At 57.4% G+C, this 26254-nt stretch overlaps 2 pseudogenes; both read left to right on the forward strand.

Annotated features, from left to right (window-relative positions):
- Positions 1 to 4989: 4989 nt before the first annotated feature.
- On the forward strand, positions 4990 to 10729 carry LOC100400898 (uncharacterized; annotated as a pseudogene).
- Positions 10730 to 17646: 6917 nt separating this feature from the next.
- Positions 17647 to 25957, forward strand: LOC100404164 (smoothelin-like protein 2; annotated as a pseudogene).
- The last annotated feature ends 297 nt before the right edge of the window (positions 25958 to 26254 follow it).

The raw sequence follows: 26254 nt of genomic DNA on the forward strand, positions 1-26254 counted from the left end.
GAAGAAAAAGGTTTCAACCATCTCAATCTGAAGCGCTGTGACTTCTCTAGGTGTGTTTCCAGCTGCTGTGAACTTGGTTTTGTTTGCAAAGCAGATCGGCAGAAACGCATGCACCCCAGAGTCTGCATTTACAGCAACCACTCATGTCAAGCCTGTTTGAACCTGCCATGACCAAGGTCCAGCTCAGCCTGGGGCAACGGGATAAAGGTGAAAGCCACCTCTAGTTTTTATTGAGTCCATTTTAAACATATATGCATATTCATTAATTTTCTTCAGAGGGTGTCTGTGTGTGTGTGTGTGTGTGTGTGTGTGTGTACATGTGTGATCACTATGTACCAGACATAAGGGACTTTGTAAGGGACTTACAAGCATGAACTAATTGAATCCTCATAACAATCCTAGGATGCAGATACTATTATTATGATCCCCATTTTACAGATAAGGAAACTGAGGCCAAAAGAGTGCTGAGCGATGACTGGGATGCATAGTCCTGCGGCTCCCTCTGCTGTGTGTGCGCACATGTGCCTCACATGCGTGCCTTAGCCTGCACACAAGCGTGGGGGCATGAAGTCCATGCTACCTCTGACAATGGCATGCTTTTACTCAGCCAACAGTGGAATGCAGAAGGACAGGAGAGTGGCAGGCTCAGGGACTGGCTTGGGGACACCAACCCTCTGACCTAGACATGCTCTGCCCACGTCCCCCCTGCCTACTCACAGGCTCAGATGCAGGAGTCCGAGGCTGGCAAGGAGGGCTGGCTGCAGCAAAGGTGATGGGCTCTCTCTCCCGCTCTCCCATTCCAGCCCACCAGCAGGACGAATCTGTTCCCTGCAGGCTGTAGGGACCAGGGCCTGGAGAGGAAGCAGACATGAAGACAGCCATCTCCTTAGAGAAGAAGGCCACCATGCCCCCTCACTACTGTTCTTCATGTCTAGAGACAGTGAGATGGAGAGAGAACAAGGGATTCAGGACCCAGGAGAGAACAGAATAAAGAGGAATACAGAAATACAGGCTGGGTGCAGTGACTCGCAACTGTAATTCCAGCACTATGGGAGGCTAAGATGGGTGAATCACTTGACATCAGAAGTTCGAGACCAGCCTGGCCAACATGGTGAAACCCTGTCTCTTAAAGAAAAAAAAATTAGCCGGGCATGATGATGGGTGCCTGTAGTCTCAGCTACTTGGGAGGCTGATTAAGGAGAATTGCTTGAACCCGGGAGACGGAGGTTGCAGTGAGTCAAGATTGCACCACCACACTCCAGCTCAGGCCACAGAGCGAGACTCTGTATCCAAAAAAAAAAAAAAAGGAAAAAGAAAAAAAAGAAATATAGAGGAGGTGGCAGTGCAAGGAACGAGTCCTCGGCCATGGGGATTTAGAGCTGTGGGGAGTCCGAGTGAAAAAGGCCTGGAGCCAGAGATTCCTCCCACCATCCATACGGACCTGTGTTGGGCGGGGCGGGGCTGGAGCAAGCGTGTGTATTGTATCCAGGTTCTCCTGGCTGCTGTTCTGCTGTCTCTAGGTCTGACGACAGGCGCCTGGCATCATGGTGCCCTCCTCCTGCATGGGCCAGTTGGCTCTACCCTCCTGGTGCCAGTGTCAGGTTCCACGCTGTTCCCTGGGGGAACTTTGATCTGGAAAGAATGAGAGTAACCTATCTGGCTTTTGCCCAGGGCTGAGCCGTGTCACTGAGACCTGGCCTGAACTTCCCCTGCCACCTTCCCACCCACTGGGACGCCAAGTGGTTACCTGGGCTCAGGAGAGACAAGGTAGGGGTCTTTCCTGCTTTCCTTCCCTTCCTTCTCTTTATCATCCATCGTTATTATTATTATTTTTTTTTGAGATGGAGTTTCACTCTTGTCACCCAGGCTGGAGTGTAATGGTGAGATCTCAGCTCACCACAACCTCCACCTCCCAGCTTCCAGCAATTCTCCTGCCTCAGCCTCTCGAGTAGCTGGGATTACAGGCATGTGCCACCACAGCTGGCTAATTTTATATTTTTAGTACAGGGTTTAGGCTGGTCTCGAACTCCTGACCTCAGGGGATCTGCCTGCCTCAGCTTCCCAAAGTGCTGAAATTACAGGTGTGAGCTGCTGTGCCCGACCCATCACCCATTGTTTATTCATTAGTTCACTCATTCCACAAGCATTGGCTGATGGAGTGGGGATGAGTGATGGGGGCATAGGGACAAGGAGACAGGGTCCTGCCCTTTAGGGAGCCCCTTGCCTGGTTGGGGGGAAGGCAGGTGGTCACACCTCAGAGACCACTGGTTGAGAAACACAGCCCTGCTTTGGAGGAGGAAGATGGAGTGTGATGAGGTTTGTGTTCTAGTGGACACCACGTGGGGTTAGTGGAGGTAACGAGCAAGGACAGGCTTTATCAGGGGAGGCTTCCCGGAGGAGGGGGCAGTTAAGCTGGACCCTGATCTGGAGAATGAGGAGTAATGCGTCTGTTTGAGAAGTAGGAACCCAGGTGCAATCACAGAAGTGCAAGAGTTTTGTGTTTGCAGTTTGTGGTGGCAGCAGCTGAGAAACGGAGGTGAGATCGGCTGGGGGACTGGTTAGGAGGGGCCTTGAATGGCCCCCTCAGGCACTCCCCTGTTGGTGAGGGGACCCATGAGTCAGGGATAGGGGTCCTAGCTGGGACAGGATGTCAAAGCAAGATGTAGCTGGGGGTTGGGGGAAGTGGCAACTTGATGGCACTCCAGGCCTTGCCAAGGAGGGGCTGGAGCCTCTGAGACCTCCCCTGCCATCCCTAGCCCAGTCCCAGTTAGTCTAAAAAATGCTTTTGAGGAAGCCCAGCTGGTCTATGGGCTGTGGTGACTCCAGTGGGCTCTGGCCCAGGGCTCAGCCCAGCCCCCTGACTTGACCTGGCCTCCCCACCCCCACTGCCCACTCTGATTGATGCAGCCTTTTGCTGGGCTGAAAGTGGACACTGCCTGGCCAGTGAGGCCCCTGGGGAAGGCCCAGGGAGCAGAGCCCTGGAGCTCGGGCTTCTCTTGTCCTGAAGGCTGCTGAGCCAGTGCCTATAAGTAACCCCTCCCCTGGCCCCTTCTCTGGGAAGGGGGAGGGAAGGCAGGCCCAGCAGGCTGGAGGCACTAGATCTATTGGGAAGCTGTGGAGGGGTGAGGGAGGAAGGGGAAAGGGCCCATGGTTGGAGGCCCAGTTCTGTCCCCAGCAATGGCTGCTTGTCCCTGGAGTCTCGGGGTCCTCTGGGCTGGAGCAGCTGAGCTCCATCGACAGGGAAAGAGGCATTGTTGTTGTAGAGGAGAGGCCAGTCCTCCTTCCTCCCAGCTCTAGGTGGATTTCCTGAGGTCCAGGAGTCCGGATATGAGCTCTGAGGGCCCCCCAGGCTGGGCCTGGCCTGCCCCAGAAACCCCTTCCTTGGTTCCCAATTGCCCAGGACAAGCTGTCTCTGCTGGCCTGAGGCCTTAAACATGTGCCTGTTCTTCTTGGACTCAGTCTCCCCTCCTGGCTCTGCAGTTTTCAGGGTGGGGGTGGGGAGCTGGTGAGTCAGTGGAGAGCCCTCTTCAGGCCATGTGTTCAGATGTTAGGGGCTGGGACCCAAGGGGGAGGGCCCTGGAAATGGAAAATCTGAGCCAAACAGCCTTATCTGAGCTGGAAGCAGCTGTCTTCACCTCACACCCTGTGCAGCCCTGGCCTCTGCAGGGAGGACAGCCCCTCCCTGCAGGAATAGGTGGTGTTTGTTCTCAGGGTAGCCTGGGCCTCCAAAGAGGCCTGCAGGAAATTCTTCCTCACTGGGGCCAAGAGGTCCAAGGCTGGTGCAGGAGGGTGAGAAGCTCAGCTCGCTCCCTTTGCTCACCTCACAGCCACCCTGATTTCTTCTCTTTTCTTTTGAGATGGAGCCTGGATCTGTCACTCAGGCTGGAGTGCAGGGATGCTGTCTCAGTTCACTGCAACCTCCGCCTCCCTGGTTTAAACGACTCTCATGCCCCAGCCTCCTGAATAGCTGGGATTACAGGTGCCCACTACCATCCCCCGCTAATTTTTTTGTATTTTTAGTAGAGATGAGGTTTCTTTCCTTACTTTCCTTTTTCCCTTTCTTTCTCTTCCTTTTCTTTCTCTTTCTTTCCTTCCTTCTTTCTTCCTTTCCTTTTCCTGTTTCCCTCCCTCCCTTCCTTTTTCTTTTCTTTCTTTCTTTTTCTTTTTTCCTTTTTCTCTCTCTTTTTCTCTTTCTCTTCCTCTCTCCTTCCCTCCCTCCCTCCCTTTCTTTCTTTTCTTTCTTTCTTGATGGAGTCTGGCTCTGTCGCCCAGGCTGGAGTACAGTGGTGTAATCTCTGCTCACTGCAACCTCCGCCTCCTGGGTTCAAGTGATATTCCTGTTTCAGCCTCCTGAGTAGCTGGGACTACCGGTGCATGCCACCATACCTGGTCTTGAGCTCTCCTGATGTTATATATGGTAGTAGAGACGGGGTTTCACCATGTTGGACAAGCTGGTCTTGAGCTAATGACCTCAGATGATCCACCTGCCTTGACCTCCCAAAGTGCTGGGATTACAGGCATGAGCCGCCGCACCCGGCCATATGGTTAGAATTTTAGCAGCCCCCACAGCGCCAGGATCTGCACCTTCCAGAGACCTACTTCTGATTAGAGTGAGCCAGCACTGGGGCATGTGACATACATGTTCAAACTCATGCTCACTCAGCATCATCCACACACAGATTTAATATATGGAAGCATGTGTGCACACGTGATGCACATACAAGCATGTGGGTGGTCCACTGCACAGACACAACCTGATGTCTACAGCGACACACGTACTGCAGGCATGCATGTGTATGTGTGCACACAGACATGCTCCCCACCTGCGAGCAAGCACATTACAAACCCTCCTGTAAACATGGGCACTTACAAATGTGCTCACACCCCACACACAACCTATCTGTGCTGGTAAGGAGCACAGACACCTGAACCCCCAAATCTTTCCTCTACACACACACACACACACACACACACCCAGATGCAAGCAGCATGGATGCCCAGACACATCCTCAGATACATGGGAAAGAGATGAACATCGAAAGGTACACATGTATCTGGAAGAATGTCTGTTGGGAATGAGGGACAGAGTTTAAAAGAGGGTTTGGTGGAGCACAGGTAAAGTTATCCAGGTGTCAGGAGGGTCCCAGGATCAGCCCCTGTGGCTCTGCTTCAAGCAGGCAGAGCTGTGGGACTGGGCCGAGACCCTGGGCACTGCCCTGTGACCCAGCTGGAGATAAGACTTGGAGCCACCAAGATGTGCCCACCATGGGGCCCCATCCTGCACAATCTTCGCCAAGTTTTCTACCTCCCTCTTTATCACTCTTCTTGGCTCCTGAATCCAGCAACCTGGCAGGAAAAGATAAACCTAAGCCCTGCGTTCCCACTCGTTTGGATCTTATAATGAGGCAACAGTTTCCGGGGCAGAAGCTGGATTTCAGGATTTGGGAGGAGGAGGGGGAATGGCGTGTTTGCCAGGGGTGGTGGGGTTTAGTCCCAGGGGTGCAATTCTCCTCTGAGGCGCTCTCCCTGTGGGCCCCTGCAGCTGCAGACCATGAGGAGTCAGGATGTGGCTGGATGTCACCTTCCTGATGGTGACACTGATGGCAACCCTGATGGCCAAGCTGGCTAGCTGTCCCAGCCAGCGAGACCTCCGTGGGGGTGTGGCACAGCCAAGAAGGGCCTAACCCTCCAGCCTGAGTCCTTGCTGGTGGAGGGGCTTGGAGGCATCCCAGTGAGATGTGCAGCTGCCTTTGACCCAGCTAGAAGGCTGATGCAAGCTTGTCTACAGGCTGGGGAGCCCCACAGCTCGCTGTCCCTACAAAGCACCTTCTCTGTGACCCATTTGATCTTCTTTCTTTATTTTAGTTTATTTTGAGATGGAGTCTCACTCTGTCACCCAGAATGGAGTGCAGTGGCATGATCTCGGCTCACTGCAACCTGCACCTCCCAGGTTCCAGTGATTCTCCAGCCTTGGCCTCCCGAGAAGCTTGGACTACAGGCGTGTGCCACCGCACCCAGCTAATTTTTGTATTTTTAGTTGAGATGGGGCTGCTACGTTGGCCAGGCTGGCTGACCTCAGGTGATCTGCCCACCTTGGCCTCCCAAAGGAAGGTTTCACGCCTGGGATTACAGGTATGAGCCACCTCGCCCGGCCTCTGTGACCCATTGTAATGAATGGTACCCCCATATTCCTGAGTCAGAATTTGGGAACCATCCTTGCCCTCTTCCCTTCCCTCCTTCTCCATTGTCCCCACATCCAGCTCCTATCAGTTCCACGGACTCTCCAGTAAGTCCCCTTTTCCCAGAGGACCCAGCCACCATGTTCATTGAGCCTTGACTAAAGCCAGTTGTGACTCAGGTGAGGGGAGAACCAAATGCTGAGACAGCTCCTGCTCTCCAGGAATGGGGTCCAATGTGTGAGCACGCTTGTATGCCTGCGCACCATGCTGTGGACCTGGGGTGCAGAGGCAGAAGGAGTGAAACCAGGCAAGGGGACAGAGCCCATTCCCACCTCATGTGCGGGATTCCATGGCCCCACTCCTGTCCTTTCCCCTACTTGTGTTCTGTCAGGACCTGAGGAGTCTAGAAAGTGTGTACAGCCTTCAGGGGAGAGGCTGGGGGCAGGCAGAGAAGTGGGAGTCCTCAGCACTGAGGGGGCAAGCACCCCACAAGTGTGGGGGTGAGGCCACCCAGGGAAGGTGTGCAGATGAGACAGGGGAGGCCCAGCTCAGAGTTCTGGGACCACCTTGGTGAAGGGATGAGCAAAAGCATGGTCACTCGGGAAGGTTGCTGGGAGGAAAAGAGGAGAATTGCATGAGTGAGGAGAAAGAGGGAGCGGTCCTGGGGGTCCTGAGGGCCATGGCGGTACTGGAGGCTTCTGAGGAGCAATTTCATAGAAGTGAGGCCTCCAGCCAGTCAGGCGCTGCTCTGACCTGGTGGAACCTGACTGTTTTCCCAGGAGGTGACAGGAAATGGGGTGCCGCACCCCAGGTCTGGGGCAGGGCCCTGGGTTCCAGTCCTGTCTTCGCACGCTTTGCTGTGTGGCCTTGGGCCAGTCCCTGCCCCTCTTAGGGCCTCAGTTTCCCCACCTCAGGCCCAAAGATGCTAACTTCCCTACCTTTGATTTTGGCCTGGCAGGATTTGATTTTGTGAGACATTGGTAGGGGGGCTGGAGAAAGCGTGTCCTGTCTTCTGCATCCAGCCTAGACCAGAGAAGAATAAAGCCTGGTGGGAAGCAGCCGGGGCAGAGCCAGGAGGTGGGGGGACAGAGCCAGGGGTGTGTGGGGGAAGGGCAGGCCCCCAGGTCTTGGTGGGAGGTTGGCCTCCATTTGCTCACTGACATCAGGGCTGGTGAATGTGCAGGGAGTTCAGCCAGGTTCAGGGGCCCTCACCTCCCTCATAGCCTGGTACTGGGCAGGGGTGGAGCTGTGGAGAGTCGGGAAGGGGACTGCAGGGAGGGCCCACAGGAGCCCCTGGCCTGGGAGCAGAGCTGCGGTGTGGCTCCATCTGTCACAGAGCCAGGTCAGAGGGTGGTGCTGACCCTCCATCACCCTCCCCCTTTTCACCCCAGAATCACCCTCTTCCTCGTGCCCTTGCCTCCTCTCTCCCCTCCTAGGTGCACCTCGAGCTACTGCCTTGGGGGTCTGACTGCTAAGAAAAAGGAGCCAGAGGGGTGGTCTTGTGCCATCTGCCTTCCCAGAACCCGAAGTGAGCCCCTAGCTCTGCCCTTGACCGAGTCCCTCCTCCAGCCCCAGAAGCAGCCAGACCCCTTCCCCAGGAAGTTCCTCTTACACATTCCCATGTGGCTCAGGAGGGACCAGATAACACACCTGAGGTTGGGGAGTGTGGATGCATCCCAGGTGGCCAGGCTTTGCAATCTGTCACCTCGTCCTCACTGCCAGGCTTCCCACCCATGGCCCAGCCAGCCTGTCTTCTCCTGGAGGACAGACAGAAGGCTGGGGACCAGCGTAGCCAGTCCCTCTCAAGACTTCTCCACATGGTCCTTCCTTGGATCTTACAAGGGAAGGGACTGGCTTCTGTGGCAGAGACCAGAGTTTCTGAACTCCAGGTTCTTGTGCTGAGACCTGCAGGGGCTCTGCGTGCCGTCTGTGAAGAGCAGCAGCAGCAGCAGCAGCAGCGTCTCTGGAGGCTGGTAGTAGAGATTCCACCTGGAGAAAGAATTCGGGGAGCAGTTCGGTTCACGCTGTCCAGATGGCTACTTGGAATGCACACACATGCTCACACATACATGCAACATGTACGCCTTTTGGCATTTGACTTTTTCATGAAATAATTGCTGGACGGCTCCTTGGATTAGGTAACCCGGTGTTCTTTCCTGTCTCCTTGGGGCGGGGGTTGGGGGAGATAATCAGCATTTAGCATCTGTCAGGCTGTTCCAGTTCCTTTGGGGCAATGATGGCCAACCCAGGAGGGTTTGTGAGCTGCAAACACCCTTGGGAGCTGAACACAATATGAACAAGCCTGTCAGTCTTCTCCTTCCTGCAGCTCAGTTGACTGGGCCTGCCCAGTCTCTGGGCCTCTTTTAGGCAGGCCAGTCCTGGGGAAAAAAAGGCCAGTTAGAAAAGGCTTTTTGTAGGCTGGGTGCAGTGGCTCACGCCTATAATCCCGACACTTTGGGAGGCCGAGGCATGTAGATCATGAGGTCAAGAGACCGAGACCTTCCTGGTCAACATGGTGAAACCCTGTCTCTACTAAAAATACAAAAATTGGCTGGGCATGGTGGCATGTGCCTGTACTCCCAGCTACTCGGGAGGCTAAGGCAGGAGAATTGCTTGAACCCAAGAGGTGGAGGTTGCAGTGAGCCGAGATCACACCATTGCACTCCAGCCTGGGTAACAAGAGGGCAATTCGGTCTCCAAAAAAAAAAAAAAAAGAAAAGGCTTTTTGTACAAAGGGGGATACGTTCCCATTTTTGTTTGAAATCAGCTTTATGATACAGTGAAAATGGAGAGCGAGCTTTGTCCATCACTGCATCCTTCTAAAGCAACCCTGTTTTCCTTCCCTTTTCTGGTGGTGGTTGGGGGTGTGTGTTTGAAAGGCGGAACTATCTGGGTTCAGGCATGAAGAGCATTGAGAAGGAATCAGGGTAGGACCCCTGGCCTACAGGTAGAGGCCAGTGACCGAGACTCTCCTTGGAGGGGGGGAATTAGTCCCGATTCCAGGGTTTGGAGATTCAGCCCTGGTGCCCCCTTCTTTCCCTGTCTGCCCTTAGCCTCTCCAGGACCCCCTAATAGAGGGCCTTTGGTGAGCCCGGAGCCTCCACCGACCACTGGTGCGAAGGGCACGAAGATCTTGCTATACAGAGTAGGACAGGGAGGGGAGAGCGTATACCTGCAGAGTCAAGGAGGGGACCTCATCATCTGTCTCCTCCCTGAGGTCTTACAACAGGTGCAATTTTGCAGGCGGAGGTCCTACAGGTGAGCGCGTGCCCGCTGCGCACGGAGGGCCCCGCGGGGAGGGAGGCTGCGCTGGGAGCTGCTGCTCTAGGTGCCCCCAGAAGAACCTGGGCCTTGCGGGTGAGAGCCCCGAGAGAACGCGTCAGCCCGGGTGTGCTCTCCACGGTCCACGGGGGGCCAGGACCTTCTTCAGGTGGGCCCGCCGCCCCTCCCGCAGGGCTTAGTCCGGAACCGGGGAGAGTACAGGCTGGGCTAGCTCTCCGTCCGCACAGTCCCGTGGGGCTCCAGGTCGCGGGGAGGTGTCCCGGAGTCGTCCCCGGCCCCGCCCCCGAGGCTCCGCCCCGCGCCCGCCTCCCCAGCTGCCCCTAGGGCGAAGCCAGCCGCGCACGGCCAGTCGCGGCCTGTAGCTGCGGAGCTCCGATCCTCTCCCCGCCCGGCCCTCTCTCACCCAGCGCACTCCTCTGGGACAGGGAGCCGGCCCCCGACGCGCAGGAGGCGCGCACTGTGCGCGAGGCGCTGGCCCGCTGGGAGGCGGCGCTGTAGGGCGCGGTGCGCGCGCAGCACGAGGACTTGCAGGGGCTGCAGCGGCGTGGAACGGCGGGTGGCGGAGACACTGCGCCTAGCCAGTCCGCTGGCGCGCAAGGTGGCTGAGCTGCAGCGGGACAACCAGTGGCTGCGGGAGCAGCTCGAGCGCCTGACGCGCCAGGTGGAGGCGCTGGGCTTGGCCAGCGGGATGTCCCCGGCGCCCGGCACCCCGGGCACCCCCGGCACGCCCAGCCACCCCGCCCGCGCCCGGGGTCCGGGACCGCGCGCCTCTCCTGGGCAGCGCGCGCTTCGCCAGCCACACCACCTTCTCGCTGTCGGGCCGCGGCCAGGTGAGCCCAGGGGAGCTCGAGCGCTGGCGCCGGGGAGTGGGGCTCCGAACCGGCTGCCACCCCTTCCCCCGCCCCCGGCCCGCGTTTGCGCGTCTTAGGGGCTGGGGCCTATCACCGGCTGGTCGGACTAGGCGATGGGGTCCTGCCGCCCCTCTGGAGTTTAAGAAGGCAGGGGGAGGACCGCTTAGCCTGCCCACTGCACCTGTCTTGGGCCCTCGCCTTTTTTTTTTGAGCAAGGATCTGTTTGCTCAGAGTCCCGTCTCCCTCCCTCTTCTGTCCCATGACACCAAGGGCCTGGGCGCCAAGGTCAGCTCCCGACTGTTCAGCACTGCCTGGGGCCGCGCGGGGCGTGTTGGAATGGTCACTACCCCTGCCTGCCCCCCTCTCCATTCACGCGCCCCTGCATTGTCGTTTCACTGAGGCCTGGCGGCTTTGGTTATTAATTAACCCAGATTGAGAAGTCAGGCCCCTGGATGGGTGGGGAGGGGGGCCGAGGGGCAGCGGCATTCCCAAACAGCAGCAGCGTTTGGGAACTCTGCATCGCGGGGTGGGGGTTGGGGGGTGAAAAATCCCTTACTGTGAAGGGAGAGAGGTGGGAACCAGCCTCCAGCCAGAAGCGTCTAGATTCCTGGCGTCAGTGACTGGCCAGAGCCCCACACCGTGTGGGGATGGGGCAGAGGCCGACGGAGACGTTGCTACTTTCCACATGGGCTTCCCAGGGTGGTTAGAATGTTTCCAGTGTTTCCATGGCGTGTGCAGTGACCCTTGGGTGGTATTTTCCATCCTGGTCAGGCATGTGCTCTGGGGTTGGGTTCCCAGGGCCTGTGGCTGTGTAACCTGCACATGCTCCCGCCTTGGTCCGATCCATGAGGTAGTCAGATTTCCTGCTGTGGGCTGGGCTGGACCTCAGGGGGCCTGGAGGTGGGTATCAGATTGGGCCTTTCCCCGGAGGTCCCAGCCAGGGTGGGAGATGGCCCCAGACCAAGGTTGGGCAGCCGGAGGTAGTTCATCCCTTCTCAGTGGGTTTCCCAGCAAGGCTTTGTGCTGGGGGCCCCGGAGGTTGCTGCCGCTGCTGCAGATGGGAGTGGGGTGGTGCATTAAGCCTCAGAAACACTGAAAGGACTCACTGGCGACAGTGCCACCTCGAAGCATGTGAGTGGGGTGGGGAGTGGCGAATGCTGTGGTGCACGGGGCAGAGGCGCTGGTCTTTGTCCAGAACCAATGAGAGGTTCTGATTCGTGTCCTGGGGGCAGAGCCTGTGGGTGTCCCAGCGCTCCGTGTGGAGCGTCTGGAAATGTGGATACACTTAGGTCTGGCTTCTGAACATGACACTTTACATGGGTGCACACACACACACACACACACACACACACACACACGGGGGAGGATTCTCTCCAGTTGTGACTTTTGTTGATGGAAATTAGCCATTATTCACTGGCACCAGGCTGGTCCTCTGGCTTAGGGGTTGGTGCGTGAGGCTCAGAATGAGGGTCTTTGTGTCTGGCAAGCTCTCTTGGGGGTGGATGGAAGGTGGACGGTGGCTGGAGATGGGTAACTTAATTGTGACGGTCCACAGAGAAAGGAAGGGTCTGAGCTGGGGCATGGGCCATGGTGTGTAGAGGAGGTGCCTTGGGCAGGGACTTCAAAGGGGAGTGAGCAGATGGGGTAGTCTCAGAGGGGAGCCCTGGCTTGGGAGACTGCTGAGCCACAGATCTGGGTGGAGATGCTGGGTGGCAGTGCTGATTATGAGGGTCTATGGGAAACCAGGTGAAGCTGTCTCAGAGCAGTTGGATGCTGGATCTGGTACTCCAGAGAGCGGGCAAGGCTGGAGATGCGGAAGCTCTCTGGGCTGAGGCAGAAGAGTTCGAAGGAAATAAAAAATAGCCTGGGGAACTTCCAGGGAGTGAGGCGGGCCTGAGAGCTCATTCTTAGCAAACCAGAGAGGGAGCCCTCCCGAAAGAAGAGGCTGGGGTCAGTGGGGATGCGTCAGCCCACTGGGGAGCAAGGTTGGAGACCCAGGCACGCAGGGGATGCATCTGCCTTTTGGGGGCTGAGGATAGAGACCCAGGCACCCAGGGGATACATCAACCTTTTGGGGGATGAGGATGGAGATCCAGGCAGCGAGGGGCGTGAGCAGCAAGCATAGGTGAGCTCTGTGGGGGGAGCATGGCTACAGTCCCCAGTTGGGTTAGAAGCCCCACACCCCTTGAACCCTGGCTCCCTGGGCCTGAGGCAGCTGCCACAGGGCTGATCTCACAAGCACCAATCCCCACCTCTCTTGCTGTCCTCCACCTCGGGTGCATTGACATTGCCACCAGGCCAGTGTCTGGCCCAAGAGGAGGGACCGTGTGGAGCCATCCACATGCTGGGGCTGACGTGCCATGACCAGCACCGTGTGATCAAGAGCTTGGTCACAAACAAGGAGCCAGGGCGCAGGGTGAGACTGTAGTGTGGGCTGTGGACAGAGAACCACAGCTGAACGCCGGGTGAGACTTGAGTGTCGGCCGTAGACAGAGAGTCACAGCTGAACACCGGGCGGCTGGGCAGCTGACCTCTCAGACTGTGTCTGGGTAGTGGGGGTCTTGGTGGGACAGTCTCACTCCACCCACACGAGCCAGGGGTGACTGTACTACCTGGCATTGTACAGGCCGGTGTCACGCTGACCCTCTGTAACACGCCACAACACTTAGAGACCTGTTTGCTTTCAAACTGGGGACTGAGGGATTGGCGGTAGAGTGTCTCCAGTATATAAATGTGCCCTGGACTCAGCGCAGGAAGGGCTGATCAAGCAATCCTGTCTGGCTGGGAGCAGGGAGCTGGGAGCCAGCTGGGGGCCTGGGGTGGATGGTGGCAGCCTGAGGCCAGGCCCAGGCCCCAGCAGGCTGGGCCAGAGCTGCAACCTGGAAATGTCATCCTCAACTGAGCTGGAGCCACTGAGTTCCCATGGCGGAGGCCAAGGAGGCTGCAGGAGCAGCCACCAGGAGCCTCATGTCAGAGGCCCAACTGTGAAAGAAACCAGACTCGCCTTATCTGCCTTCCTTTCCCAGACACACTCTGATAAGAGAGTTAAATACTTTAGGGAGAAGTTTGAATCGAGTCCTTTCAAACGGTGGTGTCCGTGGAGAAGGCCAGGTCAGCGTGTGAATCATCTTAGGATGGGGCTCTGGCCCTGCATGGGCTTTGTCCCCACAGATGGGTCCAAGCAGTTCAGGCAGCACCCAGAAGGCCTAAAATATTCATCCTCCCTCACAAAAATGTCTAAAAGCCTTTCCAATATGAAGGCCCCTGAGATCAGACTTATTACTCCAGGCCTGGGCTCTCTCATGGGGCACCTCCCCCTTCTCGAACAAAGCTGATGTGGGGACTCTTGGGGGGTACCAGGCCAGCTCGACAGGACCTGTCCCCAGTGCCAGAGCTCTCCAGCAATTTCTGCCCAGTCCCAGATCAGAGGTGCCTCCCTGGTTTCCTTCCCAATGACCAAGGCAGCTGCCCTGAACAGAGGACCGAAGTAGCCTACTGAGGGGTCTGCGGGGACAGTCTAGCCCAGCCCTCTGGTTGAAGAGCACTAAGTTCTGTGAAGGTACCGCTGGGTGTTGGCCCCAGTTCCACCCCTTTTCCTCACTCTCGTCTAAGACAGAGCCCATGGGCCAGGGCACACACTAACCCAGGCCCTGGGAGACAAGTGGACTGAGTTTTCCTCTCTTTCCCCAGAAGGCCAGAGCCCTGGCTTGGGGTAGGAGACCCAAGTACCATACGTTGACTCTGCCACTGCCTCTCCCCATCTGTATGATGATGGGTTGGAGGGTGGTCTCAGAATAGCCCCTTGCTCCTTGACCCAAGGCCTGGGAAGAGCCCTTTCCCCAGGTGAGGAATGATTCTAGTCCTGGGGCAGGGGAGCTTGGGAGTCTGGGCTCAGCCCCACACCCCAGCCCGCATTAGCCCAGCTTCTTCCCCTCCTCCTTAGCAGGGATCTAGCTGAAAGAACTGACTTCCAGGTCTGGTATAGCACCTGGTCCCCTGGGGCACCATGGGGGTTGTTGAGGGGACTGCAACATGCAGGGACAGGCATCTGTGGGGGAGCCGCCTCCCCACCCATCCGTAGAGACACACATTTCCTGGGAAAATAGTTTCACCCTCAACCTTTTCTCCCAGGGCCCTCCCTGGGCCTGTGGAACTGTCAGACAAGAGCTGGGGCATTGCGGGAGGCATGAAGACCCCAGAGCCAGAGCCCTGGTGACAGTGGGGACCAGGGTTCCAGCTGGACTGGCTGGTTCTCCTCCCCCTGCCGACATGGCTGCCATGGCCGACATGGCTGGAGGGGTGCCCATTCTGCTGTGCATGCCTTGAGACGCTGAGTGCTTCTCCTGTGTTCCTGAGAAAGGGCCTGTCCTCTCCTTCTCCCACTCCTGAATCAAGAGCTGAGGGGTCACCTCCACTCCAAGGTTGGCTCTCCTCAGGCTCTGGGTTTTGTCCACTCTGAGCTCCCCTGGGTCCCCATCCTGCAGAGGTCCCCTCACCTTTCTTAGCCTATAAATGTAATCTTGCCTCTTCCCTCTGGAGAAACCCCTCATACCTATTCCCCGGGCTGCACTCAGGGCTAAAGTTACTGTACTGCCTTCACTTCCCTGGGACTTCTCCCCTGGGCCTCTCCTGTCCCCGCCGTCCCTTGTCCCATGCTTCTAAGCACCCGTGGTCTCTTCTTTTGCTGAACCCAATGGACGCCTGATTGCATTTTCTCTTTACCTTTCCTTCCACCCCAGGCTGCCTTTGGATGAAACTGGCTTTTTTTTCCCTTTTGTTTTGAGACAGAGTCTCACTCTGTTGTCCAGGCTGGAGTGCAGTGGTGCAATCTCCGCTCACGGCAACCTCCATCTTTTGGGTTTAAGCGGTTCTCCTCCCTCAGTCTCCCAAGTAGCTGGGATTACAGGAATGTGCCACCAAGCCTCACTAATTTTCATATTTTTAGTAGAGAGGGGGTTTCACCATGTTCACCAGGCTGGCCTTGAACTTCTGACCTCAAGTGATCCAACCACCTCAGCCTCCCAAAGTGCTAGGATTATAGGCGTGAGCCACTGCGCCCAGCCCCGTGCCTGGCTTCTGGATTCACTTCCTTCCTGGCCTTGGCTTTCTCACTGTTCTTCAAGGGCTCCTCCTATCTCTCCGGCTGCTCCTCATTCTCTGCTGACTGCTCTTTTGCTTCCTGAAATGTGGGGACCTTATCCCAGGAGCCCCAAGCTGCTCTTCCTCTGGTGAACTTCCAAGAGCCCAATGCGTGCCCTGATTCCTGTTTTTCAACATGCTCATGCTTCTTTCCTCTCTCTCTCACTCTCGCTCTTTTTTTTTTTTTTTTTGGCAGAGTCTTGCTCTGTCACCCCAGGCTAGAGTGCAGTGGTGCGATCTCAGCTCACTGCACCCTCCACCTTCCAGGTTCAAGTGATTCTCCTGACTCAATCTCCCAAGAAGGTGGGATTACAGATGCCCACCAGTATGCCCAGCTAATTTTTGTATTTTTAGTAGAGATGGGTTTTCACCATGTTGGCCAGGCTGGTCTCGAACTCCTGACCTCATGATCCGCCCCCCTCGGCCTCCCAAACTGCTGGGATTACAGGTGTGAGCCACTGTGCCCGGCCTCATACTTCTTTTCTCTTAAACTCCAGACTAAAAAATTCAGCTACCCCCTCAGTTGCCTGATGTCCCAGGTGCCCCATGCCCTCATCATGCCCCAAATAAAATCCCCATTTTCCCCCTAAACCTGCCCTGCCCTACCAAGCCTGGGCTTGGAAGAGGCTTGGCACCCTTCCTCTTCCACATCATTCAGTCTCCCAGCCCATCCCTTTTCCCCAAAGCTCCCAGTTCTTCTTGCCTGTGGTCCTCCCAGTGGCCCATCTCCCCTCCCCAGTTCCTGCCCAGGACTAGAGAAGTGTCTTGTTATCTGGTCTGCTCCACTGTGCCCCTCTCTGACATCTTCTGGAGGGTGATCCTGAAACACAGAGCTGAGGACCTTGGGTTCCTTCTTGTCTAAGGTGTCAAGGACACTGGGCAGGCAGCCTGGGTGCACTGCTCCATTTGCCTGAGTCCCGGGTGGGCATGGTCAGGATACCTGTGCCTTGATGTCTCTGCAGAAGCAGACGCTGACCACTCTGCCAGGCATGCCCTCCCTTGCTCATCCCCCGGGCTCACTCTGGATGTGGCTCAGGCACCCCTCGCTCTGAGAGGCCCTCCTTGCCCTGATGGGTTGGATGGAGACTGTACGAGGCATCCTCATGCTGACACAGCCCCCTCTGTTCATGAGCCTGGCTCCCCTATCAGACAGATTCCCCATGGCAGGGTGCATGCCTCCTGCCCTGGCTGTGGGAGGAGCTGAGCCCTCTGGGCCAGGGCTGCATCACCATTTGCCTAGGAACCCTGTAGACCAGGGCATCTACAAGACGCACAGCTGACCTCTCAAGCTGCTCATCCTGGGCTCTCGGTGGAGCCCCTACCAGCCCTACGGATGCCTTTACTGGGCGCAGGGGAGCAGGATCACAGTTGAGAACTTCTTCCCTGCCACAAGTCCCAGCTGGTTTCTGCCATATAGCCTTGGGCAGGGCACATGCCCTCTTGGAGCCCTCGGGTCCCATCTGTCAAATGGCTCTGGCAGCATCTACTGTGAGGACAGAAGCTGGCTGGCATAAGGGGTGTGCCTGGAAGAAGGGCTGGATGTTGGGTGGATGCTGAGTGCCGCTTGCCTAGTCTGCTCCCATTTCTCAAATGGGGAAACTGAGACCTTGAGGGGAAGTAATGTGGCCCAGGTCAGCAAGGCCTGGATCCCAGGTTCCCCACTGGCTCCTGGTCTAGGCTGTCTGTCTGCCCTCACCTGCCCCACCCACTCCTGCCACCCAGCCGGGATGGATGAGTTGCCTGCAGCTGACCAGGCTCCTAATGGCCAGGTAAATCGTGTCCCGGCCACCCATGCACGGGCCTCAGCATGATCGGGGCGCTGTTGCTCATTGTTGGCACAGAAGGACCTGGTGTCACTGGTTCCTGCTGCCCCTGCAAGGATAGCCATGCCAGCCTGGCCCAGGTGAGAGGGGCAGGGGGCCAGGCACTCCTGACTGTCATGTGATCCAGCCTGGGGGAAAGGATGAGGTGGCCTCACCTACTTTGGAACCCTCAATCTTGATGTCTGTCCTCAGCTTTTTGGGACTCTGGGAGGAGCCCAGTAGAGGTATTTGCCTCCCAGGATCTTTCCAGAACCAGGAGGGGGTTTGGGGCGGGCAGCTTCTGGGGGTGGGCAGCTTCCCCTGGCTGATGGGCTCTCGGTGCCATTTATATCTCTGCAAAGTCTGGATCATGATGAGGCCAGTGAGTCAGGGATGAAAAAGGCCTTAAACTCCTGCATCATGGAAAATGGGCACCAGCTGGGGGCAGGTAGGGCTGAGGGCAGTGGAAGGGTGGTTGGGTAGGTTTGGGGGTTTAGTAAGGCCTTGGTCAAGTATCTGTGCCAGGCCAGCCCTTGACCTGGGGAGGGGGGACTCTAACCTGAACCCCAGCGGGCAGAGAGGCTGCCAGGAGAGCAGCATCATTCAGTAGAACTTTTGAAACACAGAGGAAAGTCGGGAGATCTCAGGTGGTAGTGAGCTATCCCATTTCTAGAGGAAAGCAAGTAGAGACTGAGGAATTTTCCTAAGCACTGAATAGGGTGGAGAGTGGGCTGATGAGCCAACTAGTGTTTATGAAGCTGGCCATGAAGGGAAGCTGGGAAAATCAGCTCTGGTTGGAGCAGCAGGATATCCCTGGTAGGAGGTCAGGGAGGCTGGAGCAGTTAGGGAGGCCTTCCTGGAGGAGGTTGGAGGAAGGTTCAGGGAGGCTAGAGCCCTTCTGGGAGGTCTCAGGCCCCTGTGGCTGCCACAACTGACCACCCACCCTTGCTGGTCACATGTTACAGGTCCAGGTGATGGTCCCCCTGAGGTTTCCCAAACCTTCCAGGCACCAGATCCCCCCAGGCCTCGCCCCATGAGTCTCTCCTTGCAGCTGCCCCACCAGCCAGTCATGGCTGTCACCTGAGTCTCTGACAGGTTCTCTGGGGAGACCTCAGCTGCGGCTCTATCACCCACATCTGCTGCCACCCTGGGGGGCCTCAACCTGAGCCCCAGCGAGGCCACCACGCCCTGGACTCCCAGTCCTAGTGGTAGGAGCAGGACAGTGTGGCCTTGGATGGACCTCCCCTTGGGATGGGAGTGGGAGGGTCGGGGCTGGGGAGGGGGAGTCGGTGGGTGACTTGGAAAATGAGCCACCAATCCGAGCCCAGCCCTGCCTCTGCCTGCCATGTCTTCCCCTTCCCTTAGCGCATCCTCCTGGGCTTCTGCCCAGAGATGCTGAGAAATAGCGTCATCTCCTGGTGAGGCGACTGTGGCTTTTATTACAGGTCAAGGCCACAGTTGAAAGGTGGCTCTTGCCCTGCACGTTGGCACTTTCTCTCCCTCAAGGCCTCAGGCCTGATGTGGCCTGTAGTCAGGCCTCTGTGCTGTGTGTTCTGGTGGAGGTGGCATGGGCCTCTGTGGGACGGGTTTCAGAGCAGTGTTTGTGAAATACATGGCACGGGCCCTGAGCTCTGCGCTCTCAGGAGCAGGGTGGGGACAGCTGAAAAGAACTCTTTGATTCTGTTGCTGTGAGTGTCCATCTTCCTTTCTCTGCCACTGTCACTGAGGCAGGGTTGGCTTAGCCCAGAGGGTTCATTCATCCACGCAGTGATGCCAGGTCAAAGGAAGGGAGGCTGTGGCGGCCCTCCCTGGGCAGGGTTGTGTCACTTCTCTCCCTCTCTCTGTTTCACAGAGAAGAGTTCCTCTTTCACAAGGTCTATGTCAAGCTCTGGCCATGGGGCAGTGACAGCCAGCAAACACAGCAGCAGGTGGATCAGGGCCCGTGTTCCTGCATGGTTGCCATAGCCCAGATGTGTTCTTGGCTTTGGACGCAGGCCATCCAGGGGTTGGTGTCTCCATGGAAGGCTCGGGGCTGGATCTCTAAAGCACTGGGTGGCAGGGTTGGGGGAAGGTGTGAGCAGGGAGTGGGGCAGTGGGGCTGAGTGGAGAAATGTGGCCACAGGCTGGTTTCTTTGTTGACCCTTCAAGTCAGTCAAAAGATTGGAAGAGGAGCCAGGCACCCTGTTGCACCCCTGGAATCCCAGCACTGTGGGAGGCCAAGGCTCAGGATCACCTGAGGTCAGGAGTTCAAGACCAGCCTGGCCAAAATGGTGAAACCGGTCTCTGTAAAAATACAAAAATTAGCAGGGCATGGTGGTGGATGCCTCTAATCCCGGCTACTCGGGAGGCTGAGGTGGGAGAATCACTTGAAACCAGGAGGCGGAGGTTGCAGTGAGCCAAGATCGTGCCATTGCACTCCAGCCTGGGCAATAAGAGTCAAATTCCATCTCAAATAAATAAATGAATACAAAAATTAGCCAGCTGTGGTGATGGGCACCTGTAATCCCAGCCACTTGGGAGGCTGAGGCAGGAGAATTGCTTGAACCTGGGAGGCGGAGGTTGCAGAGAGCCGAGATGGTGCCACTGCACTCCAGCCTCGGTGACAGAGTGAGACTGTCTCAAAAAAAAAAAAAAATTGGAGGAGGTGTCTCAGCCGGCAAGAAGGGGAAGACAGGAGCGTGGTCTTCTTCCATCCCAGCCCGCTGGGGCCCCTCAGAGCCGGGAACTTCCTGCCCATGGGCTGTGGGCAGGGGCAGGTGAGCCAGGCCTTCCCTGTGGCACAGGCTTCCCCCTCGGGCCAGTGGGACTGTAATTGGTGGGGGTGGGGTAGCAGGCTTGGCTTTTTTTTTTTTTTTAATAATTAAAGGATAATTATGACTTCCTTGCAAACAGTTTCAGAGGAAACAGAGGGGTCTTATCTCATGGTGGAGGCAGGAGGCCTGGCCCCACTGGGCTGGTTCTGGGTGCGTCTCCTGCCCGAGGAGGGGGTCCCCTGTCCTCCCCAGGCACTGACATCTGCCAGGGGGTGGTGATGTCCAGAGAGGGGCCTGGCATCCCTCCTGAGTTGGGTCTATGGGCCAGGCCTGTGCCAGGCAGCACAGTTCAGAAAACCTGCCAAACTGGTGGGGGTCCCCAGCAAGGGGGCTCCTCTCTGAGCACCTATCACGGTGCAGCTGCCTTGTCACACTCAGTGGGATGGAGACCCCAGGGCCTGCTGAGCTAGTGATGGCTGCTGGGCCCACGTCCCAACTCAGCGATTCCCTCCTCAGCCCACCGCTGGTGACACCACCCCGGTCGCCCATATCCCGGCAGCTGCCAGCCACAACTCAAGTCCATCAGCCAGGGGAGCATCACAGGAAGCTGGTGAGGTAGCAGATGCTGCCCCACACCTCGGGGGCGCAGGCCCGGAAGGCATTGTTTGAAAAGTGGGAGCAGAAGATGGTAGGCAAGTACGGATGCCCACTCACAGAAGGGGGGAGGGGAAGTACGGATGCCCACTCACAGATGGGGGAGGGGCAGTATGAATGCCCACTCACAGACAGGAGGGGCAGTATGGATGGCCACTCAAGACAGGGGGGTGAAGTACGGATGCCTACTCACAGATGGGGGTGCTCCCCCAGTGTGCCCACACTGAGGCAGGGGCTGGGTGGGCACTGAAGAGCCAGGTTCAGCCCTGTCCTGTTCCCCAAGACAAGATTTCGGGCAAGGCACAAAGTTAGGGCTGGGCCACAGGGCATATTGGGGGAACGGGGGCTCCAGTTATTGGGGGAAGAGGGCTGTAAGGCATGGGATGGGGCCTGGTGAGGGCCCCTCTTTCCTCCACCATTCTTGAGGCCCCTGGTCTGTCCCCAGTGCCCCCAGGCTGCCCTCACACCCATGTTCCCCACGGGTTGTGGCTCCTTTAGTTTATGGGCACGACTCGGGACTGGACAGGGACTGAGATTCCTGGTGGGAGCTGGGAGGCCCAGCGTGGGGTTGGCCTTGCCCCAGGACTGCAGAGGTGGTGCCCTGGGACCAAATGCCCTGCAGCCCACTACCAGGCCTCGAGGCTTCCTGGGCTCCAGCCGCTTCTGCATATTCAGCCCATCTTCACATCAGTTCCTGGTATTGATGCCAGCTCTGTGCAGGGTGTGGCTCAGACCTTGTGGGATAATGAAGACGACAGCCAGTCCCTGCTCAACTCTAGTGAGGGAGGCCAACTCAGGATGTGTCCCCACTCACCCCAAACAACCTGGTCCCGACCATTATGGACTGTCCTTGGGGCCCAGAAGAGGAAATCATCCCTCCTGGCTTGGAAGGAGCCATCAGGGAAGGAGGCCCTCCATTAGGAGGGGAGCTCAGAAGGAGGCGGGGGAGGAAGGAACAGGGAAAGGAGTTCCAGGCAGAAAGCAGGGCCTGGGGCTGTGTGGATGAACCAGGGTCTTCTGTCTCAGGATTCCCAAGGGACCCCTGCTTACTGGGGTGGGAAGTAGACTGGGGACACGGAGGGCGGTTCGGGTGAGGATGGTCCTGCTGTATACCATCAAAGGAGGCTAAGTGGCTGGTGTATGGGGCAGTGCCACGGACATGGGCACAGCTGAGCCTGCGTGCTGCCAGGATCTCTCCTGGGTGAGCAGAGGGAGCAGGAGCCTCCTCCCTGGGGTGGGAATTAGACAGGGGACCTGGAGGGCGGTTCGGGTAGGATGGTCCTGCTGTATACCATCAAAGGAGGCTGAGTGGCTGGTGTATGGGGCAGTGCCACAGACATGGGCACAGCTGTGCCTGTGTGCTGCCAGCATCTCTCCTGGGTGAGCAGAGGGAGCAGGGGCCTCCTCCCTGGGGGTGCAGGGATGGCCTCTCCTATCCCAGACCCACAGTGGGAGATGGGGTTGAGGCCCCCACAGCAGGTCTGCGCTCTCTCTGCAGGGGGAAAGGCAAGACCCAGACCTGGCTGAAGCGATCGCAGAGCTTCAGCGTAGCCAGCACCAGTGGCGTCAAGCAGATCCTGCTCGAGTGGTGCCACAGCAAGATGCTGGGCTACCAGGTGAGCCAGGCTCCCTTCCAGCTGCTGGGACACCCCCCCGAAAGGCCTGACCAGCCATTGTCCCTGTCTTTGTTCTCCGACCTGGGCAGGAGCCTGCTGAGGCTGGGGTTAAGGGATGGCAGCCACAGTCATCATGCCTTCCCAGTGGGCACCTGACTGCCCGAAGCATGTGCTGAGAAACTCCAGGCATCTGCATCTGGACCCCGCACTGACTGCACTCCCCTCCTATAGCACGTGGACCTGCAGAACTTCTCCAGCTGGAGTGACGGCACAGCCTTCTGCGCCCTGGTGCACACCTTCTTTCCTGATGCCTTTGACTACAACTCCCTGAGCCCCACGCAGTGGCAGAAGAACTTCAAGCTGGCCTTCACCATGGCTGAGTGAGTGTGGTGGCTCCTGCTGGCTGCCAGCCCCAGCCCAGTCCTGAGGCCAACTGTTTCCCCAGATGGGGCATGGGACGAGTGGAACATGGTGCAGCTGTCTACAAAGCTGAAGGACCCCAGGGCCGTGTGGTCTGTTTACCTCTTGAGCAGATGGGAAGACTGAGGCCTGGAGAGGGATGTTCTGAGTCACACAGCACTTGGTAGGTGGGGGGACTCTGTTCCTGGGATACCTGCCTTCTTTGCTGGGTGCCCAGCTTCTGGGGTGTCCTCTGGGAGACCAGTCACAGACCAGACATGAAGGGCAGCCAGACAGCGTCCCCCAGAGCTCTGAATCTGTCCTCTCTGGACTGATGGGGAGATGCTGTTGCTTGCCTGACCCACAGCGGCCAGTTAGCAAGAAACTGATTACTCTCTGGGCCACTTAAAAGGAGATTTTTAATTAGCCAGGCATGGCAGTGTGTGCCTATAGTCCCAGCTACTCAGGAGGCTGAGGCAGGAGAATTGCTTGAACCCGGGAGGTGGAGGTTAAAGCGAGCTGAGATCAAGCCACTGTACTCCAGCCTGGGTGACAGTGAAACTCTGTCTAAAAAACAAAAAGCTGATTTTGCTTCCAATCACATTTTCCTTCCCTAAATCGTATTCTGGCATTGATTGTGAAATTGCCTTGCCGCTTAGGTCCCACTCCTGGGGTGAGGATGGGGATGACTCTGGGCTCAGGAGGCACCTGGAAAGCGAGTTTGGGATTTGGTTATTGACTGAAGTCCTCAGGAGAGGTGGCAAAGTCAGGTCCGTCTGCTGGGGCTCCAGTGCGGCACAGGGGCACAGTCAAAAACTGGCCGAGGAGAGTTTCATACAAGGACTCTTGACAGAAGCGTGGGCAGGATGAGGTAGAGGGCCAGGCCCTGAGCAGCAGCCTCGGAAGAACAGCAGTGCATGGTCAGCAGCCCATGGCCTGGGTGGAGAGGATGGTCTGATGAGGGCCATGCTCAGGCAAATGGCTGTAGTCAGCTCTCTGTGACCTGGGAGGGAGGCAGCTACAGGGTGAGTGCCCAACCTCACTCCCCTCCTGCCTCACACCAGGGCCTCTTGGGGACTGAACCCAATAAGAAGACAAAGGACCAGGAGCGGTGGCTGTGGTTCATCCAGGCCCTCAGGGCAGGGAGCAGGGCACAGATGAGTGGTGTTTGGGGCTGCCCGACGCTAAGCTCTCTGAAGCTCAGAGAGAAGTAAGGCCATCCCCAAAGCCGAGCATTCTGGAGGGCGCATTTGCCATTCTCTCCCTGCCTTTGTGTCTGCTGGCATCAGCCTCTGACATCGATCTGCAACTGACCATGTCTGTTTCTGGTCTGGGTTCTCAGTGCCCACATTTAAGAGCGGTCCTCACCGAACAGGGTGCAGTGGCTCATGTCTGTAATCCTTGGAAGGCTGAGGCAGGTGGATCACCTGAGGTCGGGAGTTCAAGACCAGCCTGTCCAACACGGAGAAACCCCATCTTTACTAAAAATACAAAATTAGCTGGGCATGGTGGCACCTGCCTGTGATCCCAGCTACCTAAGAGGCTGAGAGAGGAGAACCGCTTGAGCCCAGGAGGCAGAGCTTGCGTTGAGCCGAGATCACACCATTGCCTGGGCAACAAGAGTGAAACTCCATCTGGAAAAAAAAAAAGAGTGGTCCTCATGGGCTTGTTGGGTTGAAGGAGCCTCACCCCAGGCCTCACCTGCCTTCCCTGCTCCTTTCCTGGCCCAATCATCAGTCCTTGGCCCTGGCCCCCCTCCCTGGACACTGAGCCTGGCCAGGGAAGGAACCAAAGCCAGGGTGTCTTGTGACCCACATGTGGTATTGTAAGTCTCGCTTTGACCTGAGACAGCCGCCCCTCTCTGGGGCAGCCACTCTCACTCTGGGGGCAGAATTGAGACACTGGCTCTGAGCTCCTCATTTTTGGAATCTTGGTATCAGCCCTTGGGTTGCCTTGGATGACGTGCTTGGAGTCAGCCCCCTGGGGTCACAAGAACTCCTTGTATATTTGAAAAGCCTTTCTGTCTTGGCTGCTTGGGGTCAGCTGTCATCCTAATTGCAGAAACAGCTCTGGCTAAGCGTGTTGTGCAACTGGATCCAGACGATGGGGAGGTAGAGCCAAGGGGAGTGTGTGGTGTGGGGAGCAGGCAGCTCCCAAGGACGGGGCCCAGCTGCCGAAGCCCAGATTGGGCACCCGTCAACAACCAGACTGTCAGAGTATGCAGGGTCAGGGCCTTGTGGCATGCACACCAGCACCCACCCCAGCAGAGAGGCCACACTGTCTTTCAGGGTTCTTTGTTCATTGTCTAAGTCCAGTGTGGTGCCTGCTTATGTCCTGGCCACCTCAGTCACCCTCCACCCTGGACCAGGCTAGGCTGTGGCACGGAGAGAGAGGATGCCACAGGCCATGGGGTGGTGGTCCCGTGCCCCAGCCTGAAGGGAACACAGCTCCCCTTGGCAGCCAGAGCCAGAGCGACTCCAGGTGGTGCTTCCCCAGCACAAGGTTTGGGTCCAGGGAGCCTCTACACTCCAAACAGATGTTTCTGCTATTCCCAGCTTGGTGGGGTGAGGAGCAGGTGGCAGCGAGGGTGGTCCAGGTTTTGCCTGCTGCCTTCCCGGAGCACACAGCATGGTAAAATTGCTGGCCTGGCCTCCCTGTGGCCTGAGCCTGCTCCAGCTGTGGAGGGGGGCAGGGAGGATGGGTCTGCTGAAGTTGCTGAGATGGGTTCTTGCTTTTCTGCTGAGCTGAGGGTCTGGGAAGAGGCGACCACTGCAGGACTGTGCCAGGGTTAGGGGTGGGAGTTTGCTCAGAGCCTGGGAAGGTGCCTCCCCTCATGACTCATCACAAGATTATCTCCCGGGTACTGGGGGAGAGGGCTGGGAAGACTGACTCCCCTGCCTGGGGCCTCCTGGGGGGACGGCAGCTTGGATCACCTCCTTTCCTAGACAATAGGCTGCTTAGAAGAGCTGCTGAGAAAGGGCAGGGACACCTGCCTGAGGATGTCATGTCCTCACCCATATTTCTGAGGTTTGCAGCAAAGGCTGAGCAGACATGTGCTGTTGAAAGCCACCCAGGGTGTGCTGGCAGCAGGACCACAGGGCCGAGAAGGGACCACAGGCCCGAGAAGGGACCACAGAGCTGAGAAAGGACCACAGGGCCCAGAAGGGACCACAGGGCCGAGAAGGGACCACAGGGCCGAGAAGGGACCACAGGGCCGAGAAGGGACCACAGGGCTGAGAAGGGACCACAGGGCTGAGAAGGGCAGCCTGGGGGCAGGCAGGATGAGATGACAGGAGCATGGGGTCTGATAAAGGCAACCTCTGGAAGGGAAAGGAGGACACAGGTCCCCAAACCACAAGTTCCCCTTGCAGGAGAAAGGAACCATTTCTGCCAGCAAGTGTCTTAAAAGCACAAAGATGCATCAGTTACCTTTGGAATAAAAGTGGTGTGTGCTTCCCCTCCCCCACCCGCACCTGATGATTTATGGTCTTGGAGATTCCCTGCGGCCTCATCTGTGTGAGTGATGTGGTGCTGACAGCGCAGTGAGCTTCCGTTGCCTCACAGCGAGGACCATTCCCT

The sequence above is a fragment of the Callithrix jacchus genome, chromosome 18, assembly GCF_049354715.1.
Source record: "Callithrix jacchus isolate 240 chromosome 18, calJac240_pri, whole genome shotgun sequence".
Taxonomy (NCBI): Eukaryota; Metazoa; Chordata; class Mammalia; order Primates; family Cebidae; genus Callithrix; species Callithrix jacchus.